The sequence below is a fragment of the Ornithodoros turicata genome, chromosome 3, assembly GCF_037126465.1.
Source record: "Ornithodoros turicata isolate Travis chromosome 3, ASM3712646v1, whole genome shotgun sequence".
Classification (NCBI taxonomy): domain Eukaryota; kingdom Metazoa; phylum Arthropoda; class Arachnida; order Ixodida; family Argasidae; genus Ornithodoros; species Ornithodoros turicata.
Genome location: NC_088203.1, coordinates 62,576,706 through 62,585,012, shown reverse-complemented (window position 1 = coordinate 62,585,012; position 8,307 = coordinate 62,576,706). Strand labels below are relative to the sequence as shown.

At 45.4% G+C, this 8,307-nt stretch overlaps 1 long non-coding RNA gene across 1 annotated transcript; it reads left to right on the top strand.

The window, feature by feature from the left end:
* Window positions 1–2,865: 2,865 nt before the first annotated feature.
* On the top strand, window positions 2,866–8,070 carry LOC135387205 (uncharacterized). Its single transcript, XR_010420936.1, has 2 exons — window positions 2,866–6,708; window positions 7,134–8,070. It is a non-coding gene; the product is annotated as an uncharacterized LOC135387205 (long non-coding RNA).
* Window positions 8,071–8,307: the final 237 nt, after the last annotated feature.

Genomic DNA, 8,307 nt, shown 5'->3' with positions numbered 1-8,307 from the left:
CCACACGAAAAGGCAAACACTTACTTGTCAAGTCGGGTCCCAGCGCGTGCGCGCGCGCGCACACACACACTAACATTTTCACACTCACAAACACAAAGTCTATTTTCACAACCACATAAATCCATGTTATTCCTCAGGTCAATAATTATCCTGCCATCGCCAAAAGACGGCACAGACATGTATGCTTACGCAAGACAATCGGTCCTCGTTCCGGATGTAATAGGATATCGCCACTCGGCCGGCGCGAACCAATAAAGAAAGAAAGGAATACATGTTCGCTACGAAGAAAAACGGTGCCGTGCTTCTAAGCAGCGATCATTATACAGACGCGTAAATGTGAACATCATTCGCTACACACTATAGCTCTCATCATTTTAAAACCAAACCGTGTTCATAGGTCTTCACTAAATAGGTGAGCCGATAATGACTCCAAATAAAATAAAATAAAATAATCATTCCAGCATCGCTGGCTGCAAGCTTGGGTACCCAACAGAGCAGCGCGCTCCTATCAACACGCCTTGGGCTGACCTTACACACCCGAAGCCTTTCCTGAATACATTCTGCCGGCGCTGGAATAAAAGATTTAGCGCGAGGGTACTACGATGTCAGCTCTGTTGCTGTTTAAGTGATAAAACAGTGCGCCCGAACCGCGAAGCGCGCGCGGACCCGGTCTCGCGGTTTGGACTCGCGACGCGCGCGGTTCCCCGCGGCGCGAGCGCAACGCGGACCCGTTCTCGCGGGCTGACATCGTAGTACCCTCGCGATAAATCTTTTATTCCAGCGCCGGCAGAATGTATTCAGAAAAGGCTTCGGGTGTGTAAGGTCAGCCCAAGGCGTGTTGATAGGAGCGCGCTGCTCTGTTGGGTACCCAAGCTTGCAGCCAGCGATGCTGGAATGATTATTTTATTTTATTTTGTTTGGAGTCATTATCGGCTCACCTATTTAGTGAAGACCTATGAACACGGTTTGGTTTTAAAATGATGAGAGCTATAGTGTGTAGCGAATGATGTTCACATTTACGCGTCTGTATAATGATCGCTGCTTAGAAGCACGGCACCGTTTTTCTTCGTAGCGAACATGCATTCCTTTCTTCCTTTATTGGTTCGCGCCGGCCGAGTGGCGATATCCTATTACATCCGGAACGAGGACCGATTGTCTTGCGTAAGCATACATGTCTGTGCCGTCTTTTGGCGATGGCAGGATAATTATTGACCTGAGGAATAACATGGATTTATGTGGTTGTGAAAATAGACTTTGTGTTTGTGAGTGTGAAAATGTTAGTGTGTGTGTGTGCGCGCGCGCGCACGCGCTGGGACCCCACTTGACAAGTAAGTGTTTGCCTTTTCGTGTGGCACGAGTGATACATTTATGTACTATTGCGTGAAATAGTGGTTTAAAAAATAAGGGCAGTCGCGTTTGCATTGCTATCTGTAGGATAGGACGAGCGTTTTTAATGGAATTGCCTCGCGAACCTGGCGAAGTCTTTGTTTTGGGCAGGGTATTTTATGAGTGCCCGACGCCGGTCCTGCTGTTGTTTGTTTGTTTGTTTGTTTGTTTGTTAGTATGTATCTGTCACGTTCGTAGCGCTGTTAAAGCTCTAGCCGCGTAGCGATAAGCGGTGATTCTCCGATTATTCCTGAGCGGTACGACTTAAGCCTTTTTCCTGCTCACTTAAGGAAATTTGTGTATCCCTGTCCTGTGACACAAATGCGTGTAATTTTTCGCGGTTCTTTTCTTCTTTCACTGCTTTTACTCAGAATGTAGGTGAGGGGGGAAAAAGTCAGCATCCAGGTAGAGCAGGAGAAAGCCGCTCGGCAGAGGAGAGTTCATGAGAATGGAATTTGTTTGTTTTTTGTTATATATCGTTGAGTGTCAGTATTCACTAGAGGTGTGCGAATATTCGAAATTTCGAATATTGTTCGAATATTGTTGATATTCGAACCCTATTCGTATTCGAAAATTTGATAATCGAGAAATTGGAATACTCGAAAATTTCGAATAATGGAGCACAAGCGCCAGCATTCCCGCTAAAATGAACAGAATTCCAGGTATTGTGATTAATTTTGCGAAAACTCCACGTTTGGCACGTCCTTAGCGCGATTTCCAATTGGAATCGGACTTCATGTGCATCCAGCAAAACCGCAAGTTGGGTTCACAGCATGCTTCCGCGCATTGCGTGCAGCCAACTTTAAGGCACAACGTCTGGTAGGCTACCTAGCCGATTTGATTTTCTTGTGTGCTTTCGTTATTTTTTAAAGATAATACAGACTCGAAGAAGTGTTTGTTTGTTTGTTAGTATGTGCCTGTCACCTTCGTAGCGCTGTTCAAGCTTTATTTTCTTTGCAAAAATTCAGACTTTATGGTATTAAGCTGTTCGAGTAGAAGTGACTTTCCCTGCTCACTTAACATAAATTGTGTATCCCTGTCCTGTGCTTTCTTCACGCAGGGCCAATGCAAATGAGTATTTAGCATTATGCAATAATTATCTGATAGCAGAAATGGGTGTCTTTGTCACAGTTTATTAGCGTGTGGGTCGTTATTTTATTTATTTTTTCTCTTATAGCTATGCGAGCAAAAGTGCGTGTAATTTTTCGCTCCTCTTATTTTCTCTACTTTTATGTAGAAGAAAGCCTCCTGCGTAAAAGCTGAATAGTGTTCTACCAGTGGAAGTGGGGTTGTTTGTTTGATTTTGTTGGGTGTTCGATATCTTGACGAAGTAAGCAGTGCTTAATTTTGAAGGTTTTTGAGCAGAAATGCTGGTATCTGAGCACGGAGTAGAAATTTCTATATTTCTCTGCTCCCTAAGAAAATTTGTACGTCGTTTTCCAAGCAGACCGCGTTTAGTTTACGCAAAATAGAAAAATGAAGTTGTGTATGCTCTATGATGATCCGCCGCAGGCTTAGGCCTTTTCCCCGATGAGCAGTGTTTTGTATGCGATGTCGCATGTCTGGACTTGTTCAGTAGTGTTGCAATTTTTACTCTTCGCTAATATCTTGTTGCTGTCGTCTTGGGTTAGACGTTGAGCTTCGTAGTGACGTGCGGTAACGCTACGATTATTCCTGAGCGCACCGTGTGTTTAATGCGTTGTACTCTGTGCGTGCGTGCGTGCGTGCGTGTGCTTTTTTCCTGATTTGTGACGTCCTCGTGGCATGTCTGGACTTGTTTAGCAGTGTTGCAATTCTTCCCGCTGCTAGTATGTTGTTGGTGTCATGTTGTGCTAGCCGCGTGGCGATGTGAGGTTACCTGAGGTCTTAAGCCTTTTCCCTGCTCACCTAAGGAAATTTGTGTATCCCTGTCCTGTGCTTTCTTTACGCAAGGGTAATGCGGCTGTGTATGTGGCATTATGCAAGAATTATCTGGTGGCAGAAATGGGTGTCTTTTTCTCAGTTTATTGGCGTGCGCTACGGTTTCTTGCAGTTACAGCTATTGGAGCACAAAAGCGTGTAATTTTTCGCGGTTCTTTTCTCCTTTCACTGCTTTTACTCAGAATGTAGATGAGGGGAAACAGTCAGCATCCAGGTAGAGCAGGAGAAAGCCGCTCGGCAGAGGAGAGTTCATGAGAATGGAATTTGTTTGTTTTTTGTTATATGTTGAGTGTCAGTATTCGCTTTCCTCGATATGTTGAGGAAGTCAGCCGTTATAGGTATTTGTGCAGAAATGCTGGTATCTGAGTGTGTGGAGTAGAAATTCCTATAAAGCACCTCTCCTTGTGCATTCCTGAGCTGCTGTGTGTGCGCGCGTGCTTCTTTTTCCTGGTTTGCGACGTCACGATGGCATGTTGGGGCTTGTTTAGCAGTGTTGCAATTTTACCCGCCGCTATTATCTTGTTATTTGTGTAGGCCGCGTAGCGATGTCCAGTGACTCTGCTATTATTCCTGAGGTCTTAAGCCTTTTCCCTGCTCACCTAAGGAAATTTGTGTATCCCTGTCCTGTGCTTTCTTTGCGACAGTGCGTCTGTGTATGTGGCACTATCAGATACCAGACATGAGTGTCTTTTTCTTGGTTTATTGGCATATGCTTCAGGTTTTTTAAGTCAAGCACAAGTGCGCGCAATTTTTCGCTGCTCTCTTCCTCAAATCACCGATTTTACGCAGAAGAAAGTCGCATGGTGCAGCTGAGAAGAGGGTTTCTCTGATTGTTTGTTAGATGTTGTTAGGAGCTCGGTATGTTGAGGAAGTCAGCTGTTAAAGGTATCCGTGAAGAAATGCTTGCATTTGAGCACAGGATAGGAATTCCTGAATTCACGGCACCCTCAGTGTAAATTAATGATTTTGTATGTGAGTCTGCTTCACTGCATGACAAGGCTGAAATGGGAAGAGAGAAAAAATTGGAGCGCTTCATTAATAGCGATCCAAGTAATAGGGCAATTATAGTTTCCATAGAAAGTAGAATTTTAATGAGTTCCTAAAATTATAGTTTTGTAGTAGTGTTTCTAAACTGCAATGCAAGGTAGAAAATCATTAATATGGTAAGAATGCCATCATGTTCCCGTAAAGGCGTTCTGTCTTGTGCTTTGGCGTGCGCGAATGGAACTTTCCTCCCCGGCTTCCGCGTCTTTTTGCTCGCAGGTGTACCCTCAGACAACGAATGTATGAGCATAGAAAGGGTCATGTATTACATAAGCCTGGAGGAGATGTTGAGTGGTCTCACTTATTATTTTAGAAGAGCAGTGGTAGTTTACTGTAATTCTAATGACCATGATGAGCCTTTGGGGTGAAAATCGTTAATATGCAGGGTGCTTTTTTGTTGAATTTTAATGAGAGAATGAATGTCATTAAGAGTAGGACAAAGGAAATAATCTTGCGATTCAATGAATGATAGGAGTCTTTGCCGCTGTCTTCTGCTTCAGACAGGATGTGATGACGTCACGCAGTCTGTAGCAATGCATTGACCGTTACTGGAAAAAAAATTGTAGCAATAGAAAAATGGTGTGCATTGCCCTGGACGGATTTATGATGAGCACTGTTTTTGAATAAGAGGAGTGCGTGTGCTTAGAAATAGTTTGATGCTGGTTTTCTTCTTTGTTTCTTTTCGCTTTTTTCCCCTTGTTGTCTGACAAACATGCGCTGACATGCCTGGGCCTGTTCTGACATGCTTTCCTTCTACATGCAGTTTTTTTCTTTTTGTACAAGGAATATTCTTGACGATGACGATAGTGCTGCCTTGAATAGGAGTAGAGCTATTCTTAATAATTTTGCGATTCATTTAGTTCAGAGAGTAACCGCGAGGGGGACAGGTGTGTGACTTTATTCTGGAGGAACAAAGCGTCATTATTCACTTAGCTGCATGGCTCTCGGCTGGGATGGATATGTCTTGCTGAACCATTATTTTTTCCCTGTGCAGTAAGACTTTGGGAATGAAATGCTACAATCGTCTCTTGTCTATGGTGCTCTTCTGCAATAGTTCCCTATGCAATCATTATAGTAGAATAAAGGAAATAACCTTGGGATAGTGATTCAATAAATAACAGGTCCCCTGTCTAGAGCGTACGCGTCCTTGAGCCACGCACCTGCATGATGACGTCATACCGCAACAGTATTGTTTCAGGTTGACCTTGTCTAGAGGAGCATTAGTGGAAAAAAACAGGGTAGCCCTGAAACAATAGGATGACGTCACGACCAATGACAACGGCCTGCAGGGGGCGCAGGGATTCACTTCTCTCTTGGACGCTGACGGCTCTGGACACGCAAATTCTGCTCCTGGCGTTGGCCGTCAGTGGAAGAGCGTAGCTTCGGTGGGGTTCTGTCTGCCTCTGATGGGGTGAGGATGTGTGGTTCGTCACTGGTGAATGGTGTTCGACGATGCAGGTGGATTTTGTGACGAGCTGATTTACAATGAGGGAATGCTGTGAACGGGAAAATGATGGTGAGTGTCTTTTTCACTCTGTTCAAGTGTTTGTTTGTTTTCCTCTGTTGCCCAGCAGTCGTACAATTTGTCCTGACGTGTTCTGACATGCCCCGATATGCATGCTTTCCTTTGTTGACGCTTTGTATTTTTTCTTTTTTGACAACGAACATTGTTGACTTGACGATAGCGCTACCCTGAGTTCTGCGCTCCTGTTTACCCGTACTCTGTGTTGATTTGTTGAGTGCCTAGTCCTCTTATTTGACATTGATGGAGTCACGTGTTGGGATATTTTGTTCTTTTGCAAGTGTCATTTAGTAAGACTTTGGAATTCCTACGATCAGCTTTCATGCATGGTGCTCTTCTGCAATAGTTTGCTATTCAATCGTTATAGAAGAATAAAGGAAATAATCATGGGATAGTGATTCAATAAATAATAGGTCCCCTGTCTAGAGCGTACGCGTCCTTGAGCCACGCAGGTGCATGATGACGTCATACTGTGGCTTCATTGCAGATTGACCAAAGAAGCATTAGTGGAAAAAAACAGGGTAGCCCTGAGACAATAGGATGACGTCACGACCAATGAGAACGGCCAGCAGGGGGCGCAGGAATGCTCTTCTCTCTTAGCCTCACGACCAATGAGAACGGCCAGCAGGGGGCGCAGAAATGCTCTTCACTCTTAGCCTCTCGGAGGTGGTCGCCCCAGAGGACGCTAGGAGCGCGTATGCGTAGCGGCCGCGGAGCGGCGCCCCGGTCAGTTTCTCTCCGGCTGTCGCGGAAAGCAGACGTGCGCTCCCCGCGCTCGCTCAGTTTCTGGCTGGCTGTAACGCAGAGCAGTCGCATCGGTCTGCGCTCCTGCTGTGGTGAGGTGATTTGTTGTGTAACTAATGCTTTCGCCAACTTTCTTCCCAATTTGTTTGCGATTTTCGTGTCAGTGCACGTCGGGTGCTGGTTGCTGTTGTCCAGGCATCCCCGCCATTTTCTATCTTCTTCTGCCTTGGGAATGGGAGTAGCGCTGGTGTGATTCTTAATAATTTTGTTGTGAGATTAGTTGAGAAAGTAACCGCTAGGGGGTGCAGCTGCCGGGCTTTATACAGGAGAAAAAAACCATTACGAGTCAGTTCTCTGCCTGGCTGTCGGATAGAGCAGTCGCATCGTTCTGCACTCCTGTTGTGGTGGGATCATTTGTTGTGTAACTAATTCTATTTTCTTATTAGCTATCGATGGTTTGCATACTCTTGCTTTACCAGCCTCTGTATTATGAGTGTTTTTCTCCTTGCATGCCCAGAGCTGTCCTAACTTGCCCCAGACATGCCGTGATGATGTCACAGCTGGCGTCACAGGATGTCTGGAACTGGTGGTCATAGCTGCGATGCTTTGCAACCTGCCTCTGTGCTCCGTCGATGGTCAGCGGCCGTTACGGACCGCTTTCTTCAAGATGGCGTCGTTGATCTTCACTTAAACTTCTCTCCACTCTATCTCTATCTATTTTTTTCTTTTTCATGGACTCTCATAGTGCACAACGCTCAGCTGGTCTGGACACGAGTTAGATGCTCCCCAATTAGTGTGGTGGCTCCCTGGAGGGTGCTGATTAATGTGGGGGGTCCCAATTAGCTCTAATTGCTAATTAAATCGTGTTCATGCCAGTTGGGCGTTGTGCACTATGAGAGTCCAGTACCTACTACTCTGCAGGTGAACGGTAAGACAAGTTTGATTACTTTTTTGTGACTGAAGGAAGTAATGCAGGTTTACCACATTAAGTGTATTACGTACAACATTTATGAGTCACTCGGTACGTTAGCGGCGTTTCATTGTGCAGTGCATTGCCGTAACTTGTACGTTTCTGATATGCCGTTAATCAAATTATGTGTGGTTATGCTAGTTGCCCCTCATGCGCGTCGCAGCCGTTCATTCACTGTGATCTACAAACATTCGTGACAAATGCCTTGGTGTTCAAATACGAAATCAAGATCGATTGCCTATCATAGCAGTGATTTTCGTGCAGAGTTACGGATCATCAATATATTTTTTGTTTTGTTTTAGTTCTCCCGCAGCCATTGGCAACAACGACGCACATAGCTCAGCATTGGCTTTTGAACTGCCCTTCGATGTCGAAGCACCTAAAGTGAAGCCTCCAGTGAAGCCTGTTACAAGACGTAAAAAGATATGTACTGTAGCTTTTTCGAGGCAGTTCCCGAGGACAAATAAAGTTGATTTGTCATACACCATCGCTTTTTGATTGTCTGCTTTGGGACAGCATGATCGTTGCTCTACAGCAAGACAGCAAGCGCCGAAGACAAACGGACGAGGCTGGGGGTAGGGGGGACGAGAGGAGAGACGAAAAACCCGAGGAGAGAAGGGAAAGGAGGTCGGTCTGCGCATGCGCTCTGGGCCCCAGCTTTTTTCCCGCGCTGCACTACAGTGGCTAGAAGGAGAAGTGTCCCGGGCGCCGGGAAATAAGC